The 25,786-nt window shown below is 31.2% G+C and overlaps 1 protein-coding gene across 4 annotated transcripts in view; it reads right to left on the reverse strand.

Annotated features, from left to right (window-relative positions):
* The window catches only part of LOC128986826 (connectin-like), a 272,786-nt gene that overhangs the window by 156,632 nt on the left and 90,368 nt on the right, over positions 1–25,786 (reverse strand). For all 4 annotated transcript variants that reach the window (XM_054407376.1, XM_054407378.1, XM_054407377.1 and 1 more), the window contains one exon: positions 14,332–14,352. The gene's annotated coding sequence lies outside the window, so the exon portion shown is untranslated. The remainder of the gene's footprint in view (positions 1–14,331; positions 14,353–25,786) is intronic.

Raw genomic sequence — 25,786 nt, forward strand, 5'->3', positions numbered from 1 at the left:
ATTATGTACCAAACTCATTGTCAATCAGTAATCAAATATTAATGATAGCTCTGTTATTTGTTAATGTATACTTAGGTTATTTGTTTGGCATAAGTTAAACCATTATAAAAACGCATGACAAAACAGCTTATATAACAATGAACAATGCCTCAAATATTATAAATTAAAAAGCTAGAAAACATCAGACAGCCCGGAAAATCTTGTGAATTTAACAAAGCACTATCTATACACAATTGTATCTACTTTTTGAAGGCTTTATGGAGTTTGGTTAATGTGGCAAAATTAGGGGTTCCCATTTTTGAGCTTAAAAAAAAACATCGCAATTCCTGTCAATTTGGTATAACATTTAAAAATAGTTTAACATATTAAAGCGTTTTTTGCGCTAAATGATTACAAAAAAATATTTAAAAACGGTAAAAAGTTAACTATTATATTATTTTTGTAAAGAACACGTTTACCGTTGTGGTTTGCTTGGTGTTGGAAATATTTTGAACGAATCTTGCTTTCATATTTTTTTACTTCTTATTTCATACATAGCTACTTTAAAACTCTTTACTACATTCAATGTTGCAACTCATCCAAGTAGTCACAAATTCTCAATTTAATTAAGAAAGTAGCCAAATCTGACATTTTAGAATCTTATTTGTGAAAATCAAATGGGACAAATAGACATTTTCTTATATAAAATGCGCTTTTATTTTATTTTATTGGTTGCTCTAAGCAAACATTCGTTGTTTTCATATGTTGTTATTCTAGAAACTGTATGGTTAGTGTACTAATCCTGCTTAACCCATGGTTCGCTTTCACTTCAGGAATCGGTCAGTTTTGTAACTAAACTGCCTTTCAGCGTTTATTAATTAAGGTGCAATTCCTATCCTGCGTCTGTTACGGCTGAAATAAATGACTGCTATAATGCGAAGTAAATGCACTCGATCCCTCGAGCGTCTACAGCGCGCGACTGGAGTGACTGGAGCCGCGCGGCTATAGCCGTCGGAGCAGTTCAGTCGCTTCAGTCAGTCGCACGGCTGGAACGAATTTATAGTTTTACATGCGGAGTTTGAGGTTTGAACCTTCATAGATGATGAAACTGGTTCGTAACCACCCATACGTTTTGAACCCCAAGAATCCCAAATACTTTAAGAAGATGTCTCTGAATGAGAAAATACTCTTAAATCCCTTTTTTCGCCGTACCATGAACAATGGATTAGGTTGTTCATTGTTTACACCATTTACATTAATTTTTTCTTTGCCTCCTCTTCTCCAAGTAATATATTCGCTGCCAACTGTGCTTATTCCATGACGGCCAAGAGTGCAATTGCACTACTCACTAGTCGTGGGAGTCGCAGGAGTCGCGGCATAGGAATTAAGACAAGCGTCTCGAGCCGTACGGCTCTAAACGTGCGGCTCTAGACGAGCGACTAGAGTCGTAACAGTCGCAGGATAGGAATTGGACCTATTAGAAAGCAAACTTTTCCTTTGCTTTTTAACATTCCTTTTACATCACAACCGTGCAATCTTTTTAGAGTATCATTTAATATCTACAACGACGGCTTTATTATTTGTGGTTATCGTACAGTTTATTATATTCAATAATAATAAGAATTCATTCATATACTATGATTGTATATGTGAATACTTGAACCGTATAAAAATCAACACATTTTATTTTAATACGTATCCCTATACATCATTTTCAAAAGTTTTACCATTGAATATTCTACATCGTAATTACGTTGAATAAATGATTGAATGAATGAAAAGCTAAACTGGAGCACGTAAAGAACTGACGTTTTAAAACACAATTCACTACATGGACTTTAAAAACATTTATGTTGGCAACAAACCCGCTTTCTGTTGATTGGACTGGATTACTTCCGAGGTCCTCTTTTTGTTCAATGCAGTTCTCTAAATATTTTTCACCAATATTTTGTGTGTGTAGCTAATGCGCTAATAAACATATGAAATAATGATTACGTTATAATTTGAAAAATTTATTAGCTCTATAATACAATTTATTTACAATACTATTAATTAATTGGATGAATTCATTATATAAAATATGACATTTTATCAAATTATATGCAGTTCTCAAAGTCTAAAGCTGTTATAAAAAGAACATAAAATACAGCTAATAATGTTCCACTTTTTTAGTTATGTGTTTAAATATAATTACATATACATGTAATTACAACACCAACTTTAAAGGTAGAATAATCAGTTTGCTAAACACAATGTTTGGTGCTTAGAGCCTTTCTTATGTAAGTTTCCAGCTGCTTCCAGAACTAATCTTATAAATTATTACAAGTTTTCCCTCAATTATAGCAGCCTTAATATAATCCTACTCCGGCTGAAAACGCTCGGTGTAGATTAATATTAGAGTTGTTTTAACATACTTGACGTTTGAAACCAATGTGAATGAATAGTAAAATTAAAATATTAAATTTAGAATTAATAAAAAGCTAAGTTAAAAGTAAAATAATGCATACTCAATATTTTCCTTCAATATGCCCTTTATTATTAACCATTTTATTTTTCCCAATATTAGTAGGTCTACATTAAATCTATACACCAAAATAACAAATTCGTGTAATGGTAAATACAGTAAATATTATAATTTGCATTTTTTACTTTAATTATTGAATATGTTACGTTGAAGTAATTTCACTTAGGTTGCTCTATAGAACATTTGTGGTTTATCTACTTTTTCCTATTAAATAAATCCAAGTAAAAAAAAACTATTAAACTGCTTAACTGTTATAATAATTCTATATTAAATACCGTATTTAGTAGTAACAGAAACACAATGTGTTGTTACATGATGAAAACAGCTGATCCAGGGCACAGTAATAGTGTCCAACAACATCCCATAATAAGACAACCCATGTTACATTTAGGTCAGTGGTCGAGCTATAAAGACAGACAGACAATGGCTAGTATCACCTCAATCTCTGTAGACAGCCAACTACAGCCAATACACTGGGGATGTTAACACTGATGTAATCTTCACTGTAGTATCTTCATATTACCTTTACGTCATAACTGACCTAACCCGTCGTCCGCAATGGTGTATGACCGAATATAATGGACATAGTCCTTTGAAGCTACTAGGAATTAAGGTTTGATTTTGATTATATAATTATATTATCGATCGGCTAGCTTGGTCCCTGAGGTCCTGGGTTCAAAACCTGCCAATTATTAATTAATATTATCTTAGTGATAGTGGGCCTAACATAAAATAATGTGAAAATAATCGGTGGCTAGAGCCTTGTTGAAAAAACAAGATTTTATAATACATCATAGTAACCTCAAACAACGGCTTCATTTGAGACGAAAAACGTGCTTATTCTTACAAAATATATGATTCTATTTATTTTGACAAATTGATTCTATTGATCAGGAACGGCTGTATGGATGTTCTTTGTTTTCTTCTTTCATTAACTAGAATATTTTATTTTTTTTTTATTCTAGTATGTTTTAAACTCTTCTCATAAAAAGTATGAACTCACTGGGAACAAAATAAAAATTCTTTGTTTTAAGTTCATTGTTTTTTCTGTTTTTTTCTGTAAAAAAAAGGCAAAGTTAGTCGGGGAACCCTTAATTTTTGCCTCATTTTTACAGAAAAAACGTAATATTTCTGTTATCTTTTGTCCGATCTTTTTGATCTTGGTATTGTTTGATAAACAATTAAAAATGCCAAAAAAACTATTTTTGACATTTTTTCATAGAATTAGCCGTTTTTGAGTTATTTAAGTTGGCTGCCATTTTGAAATTTACAATCGGAACAACTTTATTATTTTTTCCGTTATAGGTATTGGGTATGTTAACATGTTTACCAAATTTCAGAATCATCGAATAAAAAACTTCACAGATAAAAATATTTTTGTCAAAAAACAAAATGGCGGATATCTGGGTAAATATGCATTTTCGGACATACCTTCCCATAAACTTTTTTCTTCCTTTTAGTATGGGGATTCATTTCCCAAAGTCCTGAAACGTTTTTTATGGACACCCTGTATAAAACGCATATACAGAATACATTGCATAGCCCTAAACAATATATATTTGTAAAGAGTAATATTAGTTTACTGAATATAAGTTAATTATTTCAATCAAATAGATCTCATTGTTTAAGAATCCAACTCTATTATTCCCAAATCACTTGCTAAGTTAATTTCGTCCGAAATCGTTTGAAAGCGAGCTACGCAAAACATTTTCAGCTAAAGTTAGATAATTTAGAGAGGCTGCTGTTAATGAGGAAAAGCTCTGAATAATTTATAAGATTAGTTCTTGAAGCAGCTGGAAACTAATACAAGGCATCTTTTAGACATACGAAATTGCGCTTAAGAAACAGTTATCGTATTAATAAAATACAGGTTTCTATAAACTGATATTGTATTCATAACTCAACTAATAACAAGGTTAAATTCAATATGTAATAATAGTTTGTAATTTATAAGTGAGAGATATTTTTTAAGCATAAAGGGAAGATACAAACTTTGACGTACGATAATTAATTATCTATAAAGAAAACCCCTCAATAGATATTTCCATATAAGTTTACCAAAAGACTGTTTCCTGATAATAAAAATAAACAATTATATGTTTTTTAATAGTTTTGGTTAAAAAATTATAGTTTGAATGTGCTGTTTTGATGAATGAAATAAAGAAGATGGTTTTTGTTAACATTTATTTTGAAATTTCTAATGTTTAACATTAACTAATCGTCCGTGATATCAAAGTAATTGAATCACGTATAGTGACGACTTCAACTTTTATATATATTATGTACAAAAATATTATAAAGTTAGGAAACACATGCACGCAAGCTACGAACACGAATTGAATTGCAAATAACAAAGTTAAAACTATTAGGCATTTTTTTTTTTATTAATCAAACTCATAGTTTGATCAGATATGTAAAACCGTATAGCCTTTTCAGAGTAATCGCAGGAGTAAATCGTGTGTATTTTACTATAAAATAGTTTCTTTAAACTTATGACACATTTTAAAATTGTATGACAAATATACAGTATTACTATACACATTTGTAAACCATAGTAGTGCCCCAAATGTAAACTTACATTATAAAAGAAGACACGTTACACACGTTGTGAAGAAAAGTCTTTTAAAATATTTCATCGAATCATTTTCTTAAAGTTTTAAAGATTGTGTCAATGATATTACTCAAACAATGGATTAAGAATTATAAACTCTACTTTTTAATCTGTGATTGAACTTATTATCACAAACAAAACTTCACTAACTTGTTATTTTTAGTTATATAGTTTATACAAAAAAAAAATTAAATAACTATAGTAGTGAAATATTGTATCACCATTGTTGAAGATTGAAGGGACCGAGGAAAGTAATCACTGTCCAATCAACAGAAAAAGGTTTTGTTGCTAACATAAATGTTTTAACGTCCATTCTGTGTATTTCAGTACTTCTAAACGTAATCTCTGTCCTTCTAGCTCAACATATTTCAATTGTTGCTAAAAGTAATAATAGTTATAGAGAATACAAATATGAAATATTTATCGTTCCTAATAATACGTTTATAGGTAGTTAAACCTATGGTACAAACTTAGTTTGAAAGTTAATGAATTAAGTGACTGGAATGGTGAAACTGTACACAAATAATATTAACCATTTCATTCTTTGTCATACATTTTATGCTATATATTTACTACTACGTGCACATCCATTCTCTTAATAGTTTACTCAAGTGATAATATGTGCTTTTATGTTACATGTGGTACAAACAATAATGATTTATTATTTCAATAAACTAAGGGAAAATAATAACCAATTTTGCTAAGCTTAACTGTTCTACATAACTAACCCTGATACTAAAGAGACAAGTTTGCAATTGCAAATGTTCAGATATGATATTATTTAAAAATTGTGCTAATCAAACGTAAAATAACTGTACCAAATATATAGATTAAAACAAATAAAATAAAAACTCCTATTGAAGTGAGAAAATGCCTCGACAATCGATCAGAATGTATGTAAATCTAAGGCTGTAAGTGTTTTGAAGCTAGGTTGGATTGGGAGAGTAAAGTTTAAGGTATAATGAACTGTGTTGTTAGCTTATGTTTTCCAAGACTGTTTTTGTAAAGTTTAAACCTTGAAAACGCTGCAAAACTATATATAAATATGCAAGAAAAAACTGCCAGGAGGTAGATAAGCTAACAACTCGGTTCATCATAATCTAAACTTTGCCTTACTAAGCTAACCTTGCCCAAAAGAACTTCATACAGTTGAGGATTTGCATAAATGCATAGGATAACATACCGATCACCCAACCATGCTCAATAAGAACTATGTGATTAGTCCACCAGTCCATTCTATATCCCCAAAATGGAATGATATTCCTTTTAAATGAAACATTATTGTGTATGGAATCACTTGAATTGTTTCTGTACAATGATAATTTTTAATTATTGATGTTTTTCTTCGAATCATCTCTTTACTTCACCTTCACTGTAGTTACGGTACAGTTATAATTAAGTGACGACGCCATTAGGCCGACTTCCTATGACAGACCACAAAGATTTGTGTATTTGAACATTGATATCACCTACTAATGTTAATTTACGAAATAATGGTGTTTTTGATTCAGAATATAAAAACCCGACTGTATGTGATGTAAAACAAAAATTTTAAACTTGTAGGCACCTTTATCGAATAATTACCACAATAAGAGTATGCTGTATCCAGAAATTATGTGGTAATACTTGGTGGACAATCGTCTGTTGTAGTTGTATACTAAAATAAATAGTAATAACAGTTGGAAATGGTAACTAAATCCAAACTATAATGGGAGGTATTACATATAATCGACTTTTTACGGGGTTTACCGTCATTCAATACAGCCCAAGGTGTGAAAAGAAAGGAAGATAAGTAGAGTAAGCCTAATGGAGGGAGAGAGAGAAAGATAGGACGAATCCTTAGGCAAGATTGATTGTGCCTCGTATATATTGATATTCTCGCGATTACCATGACTACGATTGGCTCAAACGTGATTGTCTGGAGCTTATTGCAGGCAGAAATACTCCACGTATTTATTTGAATGTAAAATGTGATGGTTCTCGAATGCAAATTCCATCAACTTTACTGTGGATAAGGTAACTGGCTTTATATTTCCCTACTATTCATTTGGAATCTTTAGAAATAAAATCGTAAACGTAGGGGAACTATATTATGCAGCTAATTAGAATTATTTAAAATTCAAACTATTAATATTAACTACGGAAATTACTCTATTTAATGATTTTCTGTGAGACCAAAACCAAAAGTTAAACGACCTATTTTCAAAGAATAATCGAAATGATGTTGTAACGGTTTCTTTTGATATCATATTAGTAATTGAATTATTATGACAGATCCGACATTTAGTTTCTGACAACAAACGTTTTTAACGAAGATTTATGAATGGTAGGAATAAAATCTTCAATGCAAAAAAACCGTAAGCACGTTTATTTAACTAAATAGAATATATGTAGGGTTAATTCGTAGGGATTTACTTAGGTTCTGTATTGGTAGAAGGGCAGACTTTGTGCTGTGGATACTCTGATTCAAACCCTGCTATCTCCAGTTACATTAAGATAAGCTGAAACTCCATGATTTTGTCGTTTAGAGTCTTTTTCGTGATCTAAAAGTCCGACTTAAGGAGTAAATAAGTATCTTTCATAGGTGAAGAGAAATATCTATGGATTTGAGACCCGCCTCAAAGAGAAAGGGGCTATTGTCCTTGATGGCAGAATTTATATTTTGCTCACTATTAGCCACTTTTAGCTTTATTAACTGAAGGTCCAGCGATAATAATTGCCTTAAAAGAGTTTAGATTAAACCAATTCTCCCTCCAATAAAGTCATCTGATAATTCTTTTAGTGACCTGATTTAAATAATCGTTCAATGTACATAGTATTACGTGCTCTATTATCTATATATTAATAGGCAAGCATGTTTCTTTAAAACCTTTTTTCTCAGCTCGTGTGCATCGCAGGGAAAATCTACGCATACCGTTAGAAAGATATTTTTCTGTAGGTGTGCAGAAACCCTTTAAAAATTAAAATAGGCTCAGAAATAAGCACAAAAAATGAATTTGAAATTTGAATAAAATTAACATGGGCTTTATGGGTTGTCATGCTGGTGACGAAATAACAACGAAATATAAACAGAAAATCAAAACAAATAGAAGAAATGCCAATCACATGATTTATTTACAGTGTGGGGTGAAAATAGAGAAGTCTGTACATTATATATTTTTGGTCGAGTTTGGACCACTGGACGACCTCTAGTTTTTCTAATTAAGTGTAAGTTTTAAGAACCAACCGCCTAGTGATAAGCTTGTCTAGTTAGTATTGTAAAAAGGTTAAAACACCTGTAACTGTTTCGTGATTCATCTTATCCTATACTGGACTACACGTCTCAATGCATTAGCATCATCGTCAAATCACAAAACTTGAAACTTAAACCATTCTTGAATTGGTCGGGTCAATGTTGAGAAAAATTACACAAGACCCCCATGTCAAGGAATTCCAGCTTTAACAGTAACCCCACAACCAATTTTTCAAAACTATGCTAGAGGGTTCATTCATTGGCACAGAAGTACGATATGAACTGACACGACGTGAAGAAGGAAAAATCAAACTTACACTGTAACGGATATACCACCCTTTGAAGTTAGATTATGTCTTCCCAAAAAAATATATATATTTTTTTAATAAAATCATATTACAATGATGAAATCATGGAAGTGTTTAACTACAAAAGATCCACCAATACGATTTTAATACTATTTAAAGGTTCTGCCAATGGAAGAGATACCATATAACATACTAATAATAACTCCGATGACCTACGGTATGGGGAATATTTTATTTATTGAATGATCAACCAAATTTGGCAACTAACGCAATTTTGTTTTTACACTTATTACTCTTTAAACAATGCTAAATGATCAAAATATGTATATTTCAACCAATTTATCGCAGTTAGATGAATCAACGTAAGCCTTGAAAGTAACCGTCGATTTCGACGGGTTTCACCTAGTTTTTGTAAAACTTTGACTTGACCAATTCTTCAACAATGGTTTAAGTTCTTCAAGTTTTCTGATCTTATGATGAAGGTAATGCATTGAAACGCGTAGTCCAGTACAGGAGCAGAGGAATCACGTACAGGTATTTTATCCTTTTTACAAAATGATTGTCAACGTGATTCGGAATAAACAACACAACATAGTTGTCTAGTTAGATGATTGTACTATGTGATGAAGCAATTGCTTTACTGTCCGTATATCGCCCGCAGGACTTCCAATTGAGGGACAGACGATGTGGGAACGGAATGGAATGAGCAGTTGGTATGAGCACCCTTCCGGTCATATAAGTGTCACTAACACCAACTAAGTAATGCGATGTACATACTACATTGAGTGAAAGATTCATGCTATTGCCATACTTCATGCAGTGGATTATTTGGGGTTCTTCTTTAGTGCTGTTGATCATGATTTATGTAGTCTGTATTATTTTAGTGTGTTACTATGAGCTATAATACCGTATAGTATGCATTATTAGACCGTACAGGAAGTAATACTTAATAACGTTTTTGGGTTAAAGGGAACATTCATTATTATCGATGATTTTGTTTCGATATATTGATATTTTTGTTTTCCGATCCGATCCATTACAAATTGACAACAATAGCTAACTGATCTTGTTTAGGCTAAAATAGTCTAATATATGGATTAAAAAATGAAACTGTTCCAAGCTAACCTAACATAACCAACCAAACTTGCTGTACCATTTAAAAATTCCGTTTGGGTTTGATAATAGAAAAGGCAAGTTAAACACGGAATTTTTAAATGTTACAGCAAGTTTGGTTAGGTTATTTTTTTAGAACAGTTTCATATACTGAACAATATTTATCGTAGTTGTCAGCTGATATGTTTCAATTTGTTAATATCGATGTATCGAAAAAAATCATCGATAATAATGAATGTTCCAATTAACAGGAAAGTACCCATTTTTGTTTGGCAAGCAGCAATTCAAAACAAAGGGGAACGATCAGCTAATCTTAGCCTGTTATAAACTATAGGATATTTTTAATGAAAACTCCTAATTTGAAATTAGTTTTAGAAGATAATGCTTTCTGTAGTTATATGCGTACAAACCTTTTTTGCAAAGTAAATGCGAATTTGCAATGTAAAATAACGCAACCTTTTTACATTATTACAGTTTTAGGGAATAAATGTGAATGTGAAAAAGTTGACATCTGGCCAAGTAGAAAAGTACAAACAAGATCATCTGAGTATAGTCGCATCATAAAACGCATACTATTAGTAAGGGATATTTGTAGCATTATGGCAGTACAGTATTATACTGCACTAGGTATCCTTCTGGTAACATATCTAAACGGGATCACTTCATAAAAAGTTTCTGCCTATGACGTTGTCGTGTCTAAAAGGACCAGTTTTTAGTAGCAGTTAACGTGGAAGTTTTACCTTTTGTATTGCAGATAGTCTTATTGCTACAACTCGTATCTTGAAAGCAATATACTTGAATGATAAAACAACAGATTCACAAAAAATTTCCATAAAGGCAATTCAAATATTAAATGATTGAAACCAGTGAACTGTTACTTTTTAGGTTAACTATATGTGGATACAATGACCATATGTGATAATTTGTAAAACAGGTGAACGCCAAAGAACCTGTACTAATATCTCCAGACTGCTTACATAAAACAACAGCTGATGAGTTTAAGTATCATTGATTCACGTAAAGCTGGTGGCGATAAGGAATGTATAACGAAACAGCTGTTGTTGTGTATTTCAACTTTGATGAATGCGTTAATCACGATTAGGCATATTTAAGGTAAAGAAAATTTTTAAAGCAAACCGGGCTTATTGAGTAAAACGTGATTGAAAGTATTTTCTACCGATTTTACAACATATAAAGCATTTTTCTTGGTTGGAGAAAGCTTGTCCCAATCCTTATAAAAATATATCGGCACATACTTGTAAAGATTAACAGCTTATCCCCCAGAGCAGTAACGTTAACCTCTGGCAGTTATTGTTATCAGCTGTTAGAGCCCCATTACGATAAGCCCCCAAGCTACTTCGATATAATGCTACTACAATCTTTTGGTGTTAAACATTTATGGAAAGATCCTGCACTTTCATCATTGGCATCTTACAAAATGTTTGTAGCTAAAACGTATGGGATAGTGAATACAAATAAATTATTAAGTACCCCATAACTTGAGCTTGGTATTTTTTTTACCCGAGAAATTGAAATATAACACTAACTTTTACCATAGTATAATACAATCAATTTACAATTATATTTACACATATACATTCAACAAACACATAAAACATATAAATTATACGTTCATAGAAATTATTCAAAACTTACTGTTGCTGCAAAGGAATAACATATGATTCACAAACATTCTAAAATCCATTTATTTATTATTTTTTAATTACCCAAAAAAGTAAACCACCTATTTCCCTTATATGCAATGCTGTTATGAAAGTGTTATTTTGCAATGTTAATCGACAAATTATAATCTTTTATTTTCAAATAATTGGCCCATATTCATGCATTGTATTGAATGTTGATTTGTGCTATTTCAAATCCAGCTTAACTGCAAATAATAATGGTTTGTGATGGAATACTAGAACTCAACATAAATGCATCTATGAGGTACTGAGTTCTAAAACTATTAGCTAATTAATCTATTAGGACTAAGATACCACTGTAGTTTCACACCGTAAGCTGAAAATGGATGAATCTGGTTTATATATAGGTAGTGCAATGACCTATGACCACTTTTACCAACTATATGTATCTTCAACCAGTGCCACTATTTAATCAGATACTAGGTAATCTTTGCCCATAAATCTTGGGGCACATCAGATTGTTCTAATGAGCAAGGACTTACCCAGGAGTGTAGGAGGACAATATAGTCGTAGGAGACAGGACAAGTCCGGCCATGACCTGAGCCACAGTCATCTCACCAGCCACACCCATCTATCATACTTGGCTACGGTAATCGTCTCCTGCTTTGTCAAGATGAAACAATGCGAGGCTTCGTGTCCGCCTGGTAATTAGTCTCCTTAGTGCCTCAAAAGAAAGGCACACGCTTCTTAGGTGCTGAAACCTTAGTTTGAGAAAACTATAGTTCATTTGACTTGCGAGGTCGTCAGAAGGGGACAAGCTACATTAATTGTACAAACCAACATTTTGTTTATTCAAATACATTAATGGTTCTTTAACCATCTGAAATCCTCCGTTACTAACACTATTAATATTTGGATCAACATTATTTTCAGATATAAAATACAGCGAATAAAGGGAAACCAAAGTCAAATGGTGCATTTTTCCATTGTAGGCCTCCACCCCTGCTTGCTTTTAACGTAATATATTTACGATATAAACAAAATGATGTGTATAACTATAAGAACAAACTTACCATAAACTTTGATGTAAATGAGGAAGGAGCCGCACTCAAAACAAAGTTAAAACTTTCCACACCAAAGTGGTAAAGTCGATTATCAAAAAGATAAACACCTTTATTGTTCCTTCGTAATTATTGTTACTTATGTAATGTCTTTGCTTTATATTTCAGGCTTTCTGTTTACATTATGTTTAATTCTTGACCATTCCCATGTATTTTTATCAAAGCTATCCATATTTATAAATCTAAATCTACTCAATATTACCCATCACTGACATGACTAACTTGATTTATAGGCAACAAATCTATGTTTTGTATGTCAAAACTTCTCAGGGAGAAATTTAGTTTAACAAAACTGTTATACGCTTGAATTAACCAGCAATAAATTTTAACTGGTGATGGGGACATACCACAAGATTTCAAAAACGAACTATTAAACTGATGAAATAGGTAGTTTACAGTATAAACTATGTACTTTGTTTATTACAAAACCATATCCATATTGATACACACCTGATACCAATTTCATAATACCCTTATTGTAATTTAATGTTAGTAGAATGATTTGAAAAAAGTCATAAATCGTAGGTTATGGATTTAAACCAGAAAATCACACAAAACACATACTTGTTGTTGAAGGGGATCTCAACCAATAAAACCCAATCAAATGTTTAATATGTTTTCAGGCCTAGTGACAGTGTACATTTATAAAGACGAGCCTTTGGAAAATAAATACGTTCCAGACGCAAAACGAAGAACAATTTTCATTATTGCCCATTTGCCAGTCAATACAGACGGTTCATTACCCGCCATCGCTAAGCTTTTACAGTTGAACCTCTATAAGACGAATTTCAAGGGGTACGAGAAAAATTCGTACTATAGAGGTACTCTTAATAAAGAGGGTCGTTTTATCGAGGTTTAATGCTGCTGTTATTCTTCTTATAGAGGTTTCTCCTCGCTCCAAGGTTTCTCCAAACAATGACTGAGGAAGAAGGAGGGATGGGTGGGGGTTTCATGTTGAGACAAGCTTCTGTTTGTTTTTAAAAACTACGTACTATGGAGGTTAAGATTATGATAAATTCGTCTTATAGAGGTCACGTTCGTCTTGTAGAGGTTTTGTGCTAAGAATATTCGTTGTATAGAGGTTAATCAGTCCTAGCCCATGTCACAAACAAATTCGTCTTATGGAGGTTTTTACTTAATTACTACGTTGTATAGAGGTGTTTTTAGCATTGACCTATATGAAAGTGTCAATGGGATTTTAAAAAATTTGTCTTATCGAGGAGTTCGTTTTATCGAGGTTCGTACAAACGAGGTTCAACTGTAATCGTGTTTCGTAAACGCCAATCTCTGGATGAGTTTTCTCTCTGTTTTAACTGGATTTTTGTATTGAATTCCCTTTGAATGCAGATTCGCCAAGTACGAAAATAGATACTGTACTTCTACAAAATGTAATGTAATATGTCAAAATGTGCATGAAACAGAAAAATTACATTTATATGTTTATTTATTTTATTTATTTATTTTAGGTAGAGAGGTTTTAAGATTCCCCACACAATCAACAAAATCCTTTTTAATGTCAAGGGCCTACTTCTAATATTTTAAGCCGTTGGTATGTAAATAAAATAAAAGTGACATAAAAAATCCTAAGTTGGGTAAAAGGAAAACTAAGTATACTCATAAATCCAAACAAAGTTTTAAAATTTTTGTTGTCTAATAACTTAAAAAACATTCAACTTAATTTTTTGATTAGTATTACTAAGAGCATTTGTTTTAGAAACGTAATCATTGTATATAAATAAAAAAAATATTTTTCACATTATTGTTTAACCTAAAGAGTTAACTAATATTTATAATACTTACACGTCACTGGGCTTTCACATCCTGAAAAATAAAAGTTTATTAATTATTGTAAACATTTCTAGAAATTATCTACAGGTATTAATTAATACTTACTATACATTATCTTAAACATATTTAGTACAATAAGAAGAATAATGACATCGTTCCCATAGTTTTGTAGTGGGGCTATAGAATACTTGAATACCATAGCCCCATCGTAGTCCATTGCGCTGCTGACTAAGCCACCAAGTCACCAATGCCACACAAGATATACTTTAGTGGCTGAGTGGAAACTATTTATACACAAATATATGATCTTCATCATGAGTTTGCTACGTTTCTTCAAATACATTTAATACATGTTTTTAATATCCGAAAAATGAAAATGAAATGTAAAACATCTAACTTGTTATGTTTAAAATTCAAAAATAAACCTTATCTCAAAGATATCCTCAACCCGTATTTTCTTCTTCCATTACAGTTTGCTAAAACGCAATTAGTGATGATAAGGGCGTTAACCTTAAACAATCATTAATGAAAGTTGCTTAAAAATAAGTATGTTTATCAGAAATCAGGAATCAGACATGTCTCTTTTCCATTTATCATATTACATTACATGAAATAGGCTTCTTCATACAATTTATATATTTTTCCTTGGACGCTAGGCACGAGCCCGGAATTGTTTTTCACATAACTTCAGGCTAGGCTTAGGGGTTGCGACATCATCACTTAATAGAATTCATTGGTGACTTGGCGAAATTTGGACCCGGGAGCTCAGGGACTGAAGTCCCGCGCTCTAACCACTACACCAGTTCGCTCCACTGTCATACACTACATATAAATGTATCATAATACTCAAGAAAAGAAAGTCCACCCATATAACAATCATAAACCTGTGTAATAGCAATAGGCCTACGCCTGAAAAAAAAATCTTTGCCAATTCTAACGACAAACTCATCTAGCATCACAGGACAGTCTAAATACCCAGTTAAACAATAAAACAACTTTTTTAATAGTTAATCGTGAATTTCTTTTTCAAAATTTACTGGTGCAGTTCTACCATATGAAGAAAGTGTATTAATATGTAAAATGTAGTTAATTTTGTGAGATAACCCGGTTTTGGCTAATTTGTGCATTGGGATATCAAGTCTCACCTTCCCTCTTGTGTTGTAGTTTGGGTATTGCTATCTCTTGCGAAAAATTATTGTAGCTTTTTTTTGAACAAATAATGTACAAATTTACAACAAAGACTTTTAAGTCTAAAAAACAACGGACAACAGTGATCCACAAGGCCATTCTTACACCTATTGCGAATTGCTTTATTTTAAATGTCTTTTGTTTCTAAGGATGCCCCCATAAAAGGAGACCGTAGGTTATATGTGATTCCAGAAGTCCAAAATAAAGTACTGGCCAGAAACAAAATCAATTAGTTTCCAGATAAAAACTAATCCTAATAACTAACCCTGGATATTTTTTTACATATCGCTTCTAAAGAACTTTATACTTTTGGGTAGATACTTTTGGATAAAATGACTTAGTCAATGAAATGTCAACTAGCATCATGATAGTTAAACGAATGTAAAGTCCTACGTTTAAAAAAAACATGTAAAAATCTGCCTGAAAAACTTCATTTGAAATGGTGAATAGAGTTTGTTTCAAACAAGTCACTTCATCTGTTGAATTGTTTATTATTTAAAGCAATTAATTGAAGTCATGACAACAAAGAATCATCCGACTGTTTTAATCAACTTTGATTTAATTTGTTATGACTTTGCAAGGGTAGAGTAAATAATAGGCTTTAGCTTTGAGGAATGATTTCTAAATTGGATTTTTTATTATAAAATCCACAAAACTGACAGGAAAATTATAAAACAAATGTATTTCAGTAAGTCTACTTACAAATACAGCTTTGGTCACTTTCCTAATTTTGGTTATGAAAACATAAAACATAAAAAAATGAATAATATACGTAGATAACAATTATTTGAGTTTTTGCATTAACAAATAATTTTACTGATATTTATGAATAGTTACGAATTAAGCCTAGTAAAAATAATTTTGTGTGAGTTTTTTTTCGTATTTCGTTTCATTGAAAGACTACCTTTTATAAAAACAAATTATTTCGAATGTTACTATTAAATCTTGCATGGTTTGTATGTGTTGTAGGATTACATATTTTATTCAAAACAATGGTTTACATTATTTTAAAGTTAAATTAAATGATAGGTGAATTTAGTTAAGCTAAAACATGAATGATACTGCTGAATAGCATAGAGACTTAGACACAAAGACACTACTTTAAGGATGTATAATGATATAATTGTTAAAGCTTTGTATCGTTGAAAGCAAATTTAAGGTTGTAAAGGAAGTGACCTTTTGCAGAATTTCGTTACAACCGTGTCGACCTTTCCTATAACTAAGTTACAGATACAACGGTTCAGTAGTTTCCCTTGTGAAGTTTTGAAACAAAAGTTACCTGAAAACTTTGTAAGTTGAAATATACATTGTTTGTTATATAACATAATCATTGCCACCCTTAAATGAGCCATTCCTGAATAATGGGATCATTTATTAAACATTATTCCGTGATGATTTGCTTAATACGAGTTTTTAAAAGTTAAATCAAGTTAAGTTTCTGGTTAAGTACCTATTCTGTACGATTTTTTTTTTTTTTTTTTTTTAGAAAAAAGCTTTATACACTTCATTAGTTAGATGTGTAGTTTAAAATTAAAAAGTATATTTTTATCAAATATACTGAGCTAAGGTTTTTGAAAAGTATTTGAAATGGTAATGGTCTGTTGGTACAAAAGCTGTAATTCATAACTGAATTACTTACTAGTTTATCACACTTTATTGGCTATATTGTATGAAAGACGGTCAGTATTGTTTGTCATATTATTGAAGATTTTGAAAACCATTTTCAGCAAAGTAGATTAATCTGAGGGTTGGGGCTAAATGCCTTAAGAAGCAATCACCAGTAATACCGGAACCTACGTCGATAAGCTAGAAAAGGTAGTATTGAAAACTTTTGGAAGGATGAGTATACTTTTTTCTCTAACAAAAAGCAATCAATAAAAGTATACAAGTATACTCATATTTTCATAATTGAATTATAAATATATTACATGTATTGGAAGACTTATGACTATAAGCATGGATTAAATTTCAAAAATATACTACCACAATACATAGAGATGCACGTAGAAATGTTGTAACAATTGGTGACAAACTGACAACAAAGGTTATAATGTACATAAATATCATAATTTTAGTTTAATTATTATTTTCCAGTATAAATTTATACTTTTTTAATTTTCAATATTAAAAAATAGTTAAAATAACGGACAATGTCCAATTATTATGTCATAACCAATGAAAGTGCGACAAGTGTACTTTTTAGATCGTATGAACGATTACAAAACCCAAATCTAATTTCTAAGATTCAAAGAATTCCTCAGTATTTTAGTTTTAATAAATAAAATTAAACCTCTACGAGTTAGACTACCAAGAGGAAAGCGGCCCTTGGGACGACCACGACTTCGCTGGAATGACCAAGTGGAAAATAACTTGAGACGATTGGGGGCAGAGGCACAATGGATGCACGACAGAGAGAGATGGTGAAGCATTTTTGGCGAGGACAAAAACCTTCCAAAAAGAGGTTTGAGTGGCCTAATAGGTAAGGTAAGGTAAGGTAAACTTCTACAACAAGTCTTTCAACGAGAATATGACAATACTTAAATGGTAATTTAGATGTGTACGGTTAACAATATATTCTTAACATTATACAATTAGCTAAGACTATATAATTCGTTTATTTTTACGTTTGTTTTTAAAATGTCCTTTGCCTTTTGATCGTAAGCCAGAGGCTAATCACATCCCGCATGTTTTAAATTCAATTGACTTCGACCCTGGGCGAATCCCCTAGCCCACTTCAATAGAACTCCAGCTTTATAAGCCAGAAGTTGTTGCAGTCAACTGTTAGTAATAAATGCGTCTTTTGACTCACATCTATAAATTGAATCCAATCTGAAAGCCAATTGGTAAGATAATATAGTTGAAAAGTCCATACGTGCACGGTAGCATTTTTATATTCTTTTTAAAATTTTCGGAAAATAATTCTTTCAAAACCTAGTAACTTTACGAACAAATATTACAATTACATGCTGACAAAAAATAGAGGGCTTCCATCGCACTGTTAGTTACGATTAATAAGATATCGTAGGAGTAAGAAGAATCGATCACCAATAACTTGTATGGAGTAATTTTAAGGACTTGAGGATGAAACTAAAGATTTTCTACCTCTAGGAAGACCTAAAATATGATAGAACGATTAGAATAGGTTTTTAGGATTAAGGGAGTTGTATAAGACCGAAGGTGTATGTAGTATGGTAGGTCAAAAATAGAATCTAATCTGCGCTCAATTTGCTATTACAGGTACAATATATTATAGTTAGCATTTTAATTACATTTACACAAATGAATAGCGTTATAGAATTATAGATGTGCCTTACAATATATATAAATTATTTTGAATAATACTTAAATTGACCCCATTCAAGACCTAAAAAAATATCAACGAGTAAAAGAGTTACTCTCCCAAAGATACAAAGGTAACATCTGGATTTCTTTTTATCACCTGATTATCAGTTACCATTAAGATGAATCACAAAACTTCTGTGATAAATTAGCTCTATAGCGATCAGGTTTTACATATTTATTTACTGACATTACTTTATATTAAGAGAGTTTTGGTGAAAAATATAACAAAACCAATTTAATACGATAGGTAAATCAAACATAAATTTCCCAATTCAAATGTTTGAAATTTAATTTGATTTCTTATGACCAGGACGTTAATTGGGAACCCTTATTAAACTCTGTTAAAGTCAAAAGGGTTGCAAGCATAAAGTAGATTTGTATTGGGCACAATATCACACACACCAAGCTTAGTAATTTATCTACTGTAATTTATGTAATACATCTATACTTATTTAATACGCAAGCAGGATTTTTGTGACAATTACTCCTCCGAAACTACTGAACCGATTGACATGTTTTTGGTGTCATTGGAAAGAGCGTAACGTGAAGTTGTGCAGGAAACTTTCTGTTTAGGGAAATAATTAGAGAGTGAGGCCCTGGGGCCCTTTAAAGTTTCGTATTTCTCCATAAGATTAACATGGGAAACAAACATTGTTATGAAACTACAGCTGTTGTCAGAAGTGCTGTTCTGCTATTTAATTTAATTTGTTTACAAGGAGAATTTATGGTGCCATGTGTGTCAATGAATTATACTTTTGCATATATTTTAATTGCTATACACTATATAAAATGATATTACTGTAATACATTAAGAGATCTTAATTTAAATAATCAATAAGCAGGATTGAGCATCTGACTATATGTTTCCTGGTAAGTGTGTTGTAACTGTTTCTCATAGTATATTATCAAAGTAAACCCGAATTATTCTTTTCTGCATTCTCGCCCCGTAGCGAAGCACGGGCAGAGCAACTAGTTTTATAAATTACAACAATACAAAATGCAGGTAATGATTATTACCGATTTGTCAGTCAAAGTAGGCTATTCATTTTGTAGTCCGCCATCGCTAAGCTTATAATTATGTTTCGCAAACACCAATCTCTGGAAGAGATTTCTCTCTCATTTCACTGGAATTCTGTTGCAATTTCCTTTTAAAGCCAGATTATCATGACATCCAAAATGAATCTGAAAGAAGATGGTATCTAATCCGAAAAAAAGATTTAGCTTTGCCGAACTACAGCTCGCGTATTAGCTACTGCATGGCGGAAATTATGCATTGTAGTATTAACAATACATCAGTCACTTATGTTAAATATAATCTCAAACGCATATGATTACTTATGATGTCAAAATAAATTTGAAATACTTGATTCTTCATATATAACGGTAAAATTCAGTGATAATTCATTGAAAAATAAATGTGGCTTAAATTTATCGAGCGTTCAAAATGAGCGTCCAGTAAAACGAAGACGGAAAATTAAAAATCGTACTCTTTACTAAAGTCCTTTCTGTGTAGGTTTGTTATCAGTTTACCATATGTTTATATATAACCATATTTAAAATAGTAGCATGACTAATACGGAAGAACATGAGAGAGAATAAACTAACTGCGACCTTTGTTATATTACGTTACAACAATTTCGACCTTTTCAGTAACCGAGTTACGATACAACAGTTCAGTAGTTTTTGTGAAGTTTTGAAACAAAAGTTACCTGGTTGTTCATTCTCTGCTATAGACATTGTAGGTAAAAATAACAGAATATATTACTCATTCCTTCTACATTTTTTCCAAGGACAATATATGAACAAATTAATTTTAATAAAAAAATATTGTACTAATAATATTTAATTTATATTAAAGTTGATTACGTTTACAAAGTAACGGTTAAAATTTCTATTAATAATTTCGTTAATTATACCTTTTAGCCTACCTAAAACTAAATACATACAACTAAAATACATATTTATAACATTCGGTAGGCATTATTAAACTATGTAAGACTGTTCTTTAAGGATCTTACTAAGTGTATTTAATTTATTATACACTATACCTTTGAGACTTAAAATGGTTAACTTATTCAACATTTAGTTTTAGTAGACCACGTAGAGAAAGAACTGCTCAAAATACTTGCTGCTTAGAAAAAATTATATTTCAAGATAAGTTTAGAATTGATCATAACCACAGAGTATAAGACACAAGGTATTATATTACATAAATCACTTCTTTGTTTTATGATTCTTTACAATACTAATATGCACGTTATTGTCTTTTTAATTTTCCTTTTTAAACCTTACTGTACTGTGAATAGCTAAGAAAAAGACTGATTTAGGGCTACTTTTAGCAAGAAAACTTTAAACTTTGAAGATTAGAGGCTGTAATAACCAGTAATGCCAGGGACATCTGTGATAAGAGAAATTCTGTATGGAAAACGTGTGGCTTAGAAAACTCCCTATGCTTCTAACTGCATATTGTCCTCATATACCTAACGTTCAAATTAAATTAAATTAAATTAGTCAAGAGTACTTTAAAGCAGTAACGCTGACCTTTGATGGTAATTTATTATCAGCTGTTTGAACACCGTGTCATGAGGGTAGGCTACAGGATTGTTTTGATAGCTTGCTTTCGTATAATTCACGTTTAACGTCCTAAAGGAAAGTTGATGCAAATATTTTATGGGTTACTAAAGAGGTTGATTATCAAAATTAGAAAGTAATAAACTACTAAAATATTAAAGAAGGATAAATTGTACACCTAAGTTACATTGCACATGTTAAGGGGCACGGTGGCTTCAGATAAGCAGTAATATAGAAAAAAGTATTTTATAAGTTGAAGGTAATAGTTGTTATGAAATATATATCCATGCAACTATTCTTATTTCACTAGTCCAGAACAAAAATTTCATTATTAGTATGCTAATGAAACCCTCTATATTTACGATAAATATGCTTCGGCCAAATTGAATTATGCATAAAACAGGAACCATTTGGAAAAAAATATTTTAACCTCTTTGTCGAATGCGTCTGGCTGTTATAAGTGAGAAAACATAAAGATAAATGTAGCCTATTTTCGTTCGTCTCGTTCACCGTACTGATATTATTATGTTAGACTATGTATATTTTTTTAGTAAAATACTTTGTTAAGATGTCGCTTATATACTGTATCACATTGTTCATTATATATATTACAGACTTATCGTAATGAATAGAAGTAATTTATCAGGTACAAAATTTTACTAAGATACAGCCTAAGCTACAACAAGTTTTGCCAATTGTTTTATTAAAGTGCCTTAAATAAATAAACATGTTGTAGGATAGTATAAAAACGCAAACTTGGTGCCCTATTTGCTATACAAAGTTAACTAGTGAAAAAATGTCTAGACTATGCATTATATACTAGGCCTACAATGGTCTTATTTACTATATTGTGTTTTGTGTGACGTTGCAATAAATCAGCTGTATCATGCGGGCCTCCATTGTTGCATTGTTTTATTGTTCCATTGTTATATCATCAGCTGAGACAGGTCTATATGTTTAAAACAATAAACAGTGCTGAGAGAAACCTTGCATTACATTTATATTGTTTCTTATCCTGTTTTCCTCGCCAATTTGTAAATGTAACAAATGTATACATGCATTCTTTTGTCATGTATTTTTACCGTTCTTAACATAACAATAAAAGTTATTTATGTAACTTTGAAAATCCTGACCATTTTCAACTGCTAAGCCGAATTCAAGAAGGAGCATTTAAATTTAGACCTAGCTTTTGTTCTAGCCTAGTAAAAGGTCAGAGTCTATTTTACTCCGACAAATAATTATCAATATCCCTAAAGCGTGATAACACAACATCTTTCACCTACAGAAAGCATTATTAGGTTAGGTTAGGTTAGGTTAGGCCTATTCATATTTTACAACATACACAATACATAGCTATCAAAAAAGTAAAACGTAACTATAGGGAAGCTATTTGAAATTGATTACAAAAATTTAATGTTCGTCTTTTATACGAATTGAACGGAATTCGATTTGCACCTAGAGAGTGGAATGCAAAGGAGAAGTGAACCTAACACTATTCTCCAGCGGTCATTCGAAACTCTTTAGGACCCGGCGGATGCAATCGCCTTCAAAGTCCCACCTTATCCTTAATGCAAGGTTACGTTTTCATAAGAAATCATTGTAAATGGGAACATGGTGAACCTTAAGATATAATAAACATTTTATACTTACACCGATAAAGTGAACGTAGTTCCACTTTTTGTTATGTCTTACTATGAGAGCCTTCAGCGTGATGGAAATATAATAAAAAAAGTTGGATATACACCCAATTTTTGTATCACATATAATCCTTCAAATTGGATACAACTATTTTGTTTTGATTTACTCAGAAAAAGATAATGATTTTTGTTTATTCAACCAAAATCATATTTATGTATAAGGAATATTTAAATTACAATATTGTTAATACGCCTTCCTTAAAGGATGTTCTTGCCTTTGCCATTAAAATGAAATCCTTAGGGCGGAAAGTAACTTTTCATTATTAGTTACAGTAATGACACAGGAACTATTGAAACAAAGTTAGTGAGTTTCACAGGATGTCCTGAGGGTAATTAAAGTTTTAATGTCTCCCAAAGGTCCAACTCTAATACCAATGTGTACTTTCGTCGAACCCATTTTTACGTTAATTCGATTATGAAGAAACGTTTGTTCCATGCTGGAAAGGTTTTTAAGCATAAAAAAACTTCAAATAATCATTATAAGTGTTTTACACAAGCTGGGTGTTTCTTTTTCTTAAAATAAATTATTAAAATTACAAATCAAATTAAATTACCAAATGTTTGATTTCATTTTGCACTCTTTTATTTTATTCTTTTATCTACAAATTATAACAAATAACAAAATTAAAACTATTAATAACTGATAGTAAAACTTCGAAGTTACTTAACTTTTAAACCATTTAGTTCACATTGATTAATGTGGTACTGTATAACAGTTTGCGTACTAAAACCTTATAAACAGATTTAAGTTATAGCTGCCTCTAAGACAAACTATTTTCTAACTAATCTAATAAAACACAAAACATATTTGGAGTCAAAGAAATATAGAACATTTGTTCTTCTCAATACTTTAAAACACTTCATACGATATTCATGTAGTGAACTCATAATTAGAGCTAATGATGTATAAATGTGAAGATAGAAACAAATTTTTAATGTTTGATACACATTCCTATTAATACATTATCAGTTTTCTAGTGTCATACTAAGGTTGCATGGATTGGTTTTAATGGAATAAATAACCCTTGTAAAAGAGGCAGCATATTTTTGGTTGAAATAAATTTTCAAATCCAAATAAACCTAGAGTTATCGATTAGGGTTTAAGAATGTATATCGTAAAGAAGGATGACTACGATTTAAATAAGAGCGTCACTAAGTAACATAAGTGGCTTAAGTGGATTTGGACTGTCCAGTGGATTATAAACCATTACTTGTGTTAAGGGATTGTCGAAACTTGTAGAAAACTCCGAATTAAATTCCGGCTGCACTTTACTTTAGGTCCTACACTCATTCGAATAAAAATATCGATCGATATATCGATTAATCGATTTTTTCATTCGATATATCGTTTGGTTAGTTAAGTAAGGTTAACCTAACCTAACTTACTAAACGATATATCGAATGAAACAATTGAATAATCGATATTTTCATTCGAATGAGTGTAGGACCTAAAGTAAAGTGCAGCCTAACAAAGGTATACAAATGAAATTCTATTACCGATATCTTTTGAACTGATCGGAGAAAAGGTAATGTTAGTAGTTTATATGAGTTGAAGGGAATTCTATTTTCACCGAGAGAGAGGAATACAAAGGAGAAGGGAACAATAACACTATTCTCCAGCGGTCATTCGAAACTCTTTAGGTCTCGGTGGTAGATGCAATCGCCTTAACGTTCTCTTCTTATCGTCATTGCAAGGTTACCTTTTGGTGAGGAAACTTTAAAATATAACAGTCTATTATACGTTCAAAAGCGGTTTAAATGTAATTAATATTGTTGGATTTTATTTTCTATTATTTTACTATTTAAAAAAACAACTTATTATTAGAGTTGGATTGCGTGATGCAAAATAATTCCAAACTCAGGAACTCAACTTTGTGGCCAAAAAGGAGATAGCAATTCACGTTTTTACTATCTTTATTCAAATGGAAATTAGGATTTATATAATATTCACGTTCAAAATACTAAAATGGTAGTTTTAAGCCTCTGATTCCTTTATCCCGGTTTCAGTATAAATGGTTATTGTCCGTTTTTTACGAGACATCCTATTATTAGATACTTAAATGACACAGACACAATTGGAACAAAGTTATAAACTGCGGAGAAAGTCTTGAGGCCAATTTAAGTTTTAATGAATCGTTGAGTTCTGTCCCTAATACCAGTGTCGATTTGCGTAATCAGCTCCAAAATGATGGTTATGATGGTTTTATAAAACATATATTTTCTTGAAATTTATAGCAATACTACATTACCTGTATTTAATTACATTATCTACAATATCTTTATGCACTGTATTTTTAAAAAAATCTGCCAAATTAATCCCTTATTAATATATAAATATATATAAAGTCTATGTTAGTTTTTTTCGTTGTACCTGTAGGTTGTACACTACAATGTATATAATTAATGTAAAATGTCCGCTAAAGGAATCTCAATCATAAACGCGACTAAAAAAATCCTACTCACTTTAGAGAAAAAGTTGTAGCTAAGTTAATTGTCGTTGAGGACTAAACTGGGTTAAGGGCTCTTCCATAGTTTGTGTTAATAACTTTGACATCGTCACATGCTTTGATTTGTCCTATAGACTATCACACAATAAAAAAACAAAACAAAAAAAATGCACCCGCTTTTGATCATATACAGTATGAACAATTGAACAATAACGAATATTA

The sequence above is a fragment of the Macrosteles quadrilineatus genome, unplaced genomic scaffold (genome assembly GCF_028750875.1).
Source record: "Macrosteles quadrilineatus isolate MER2022 unplaced genomic scaffold, UCM_ALF_1.0 Scaffold_2__2_contigs__length_208266976, whole genome shotgun sequence".
NCBI classification, from domain to species: domain Eukaryota; kingdom Metazoa; phylum Arthropoda; class Insecta; order Hemiptera; family Cicadellidae; genus Macrosteles; species Macrosteles quadrilineatus.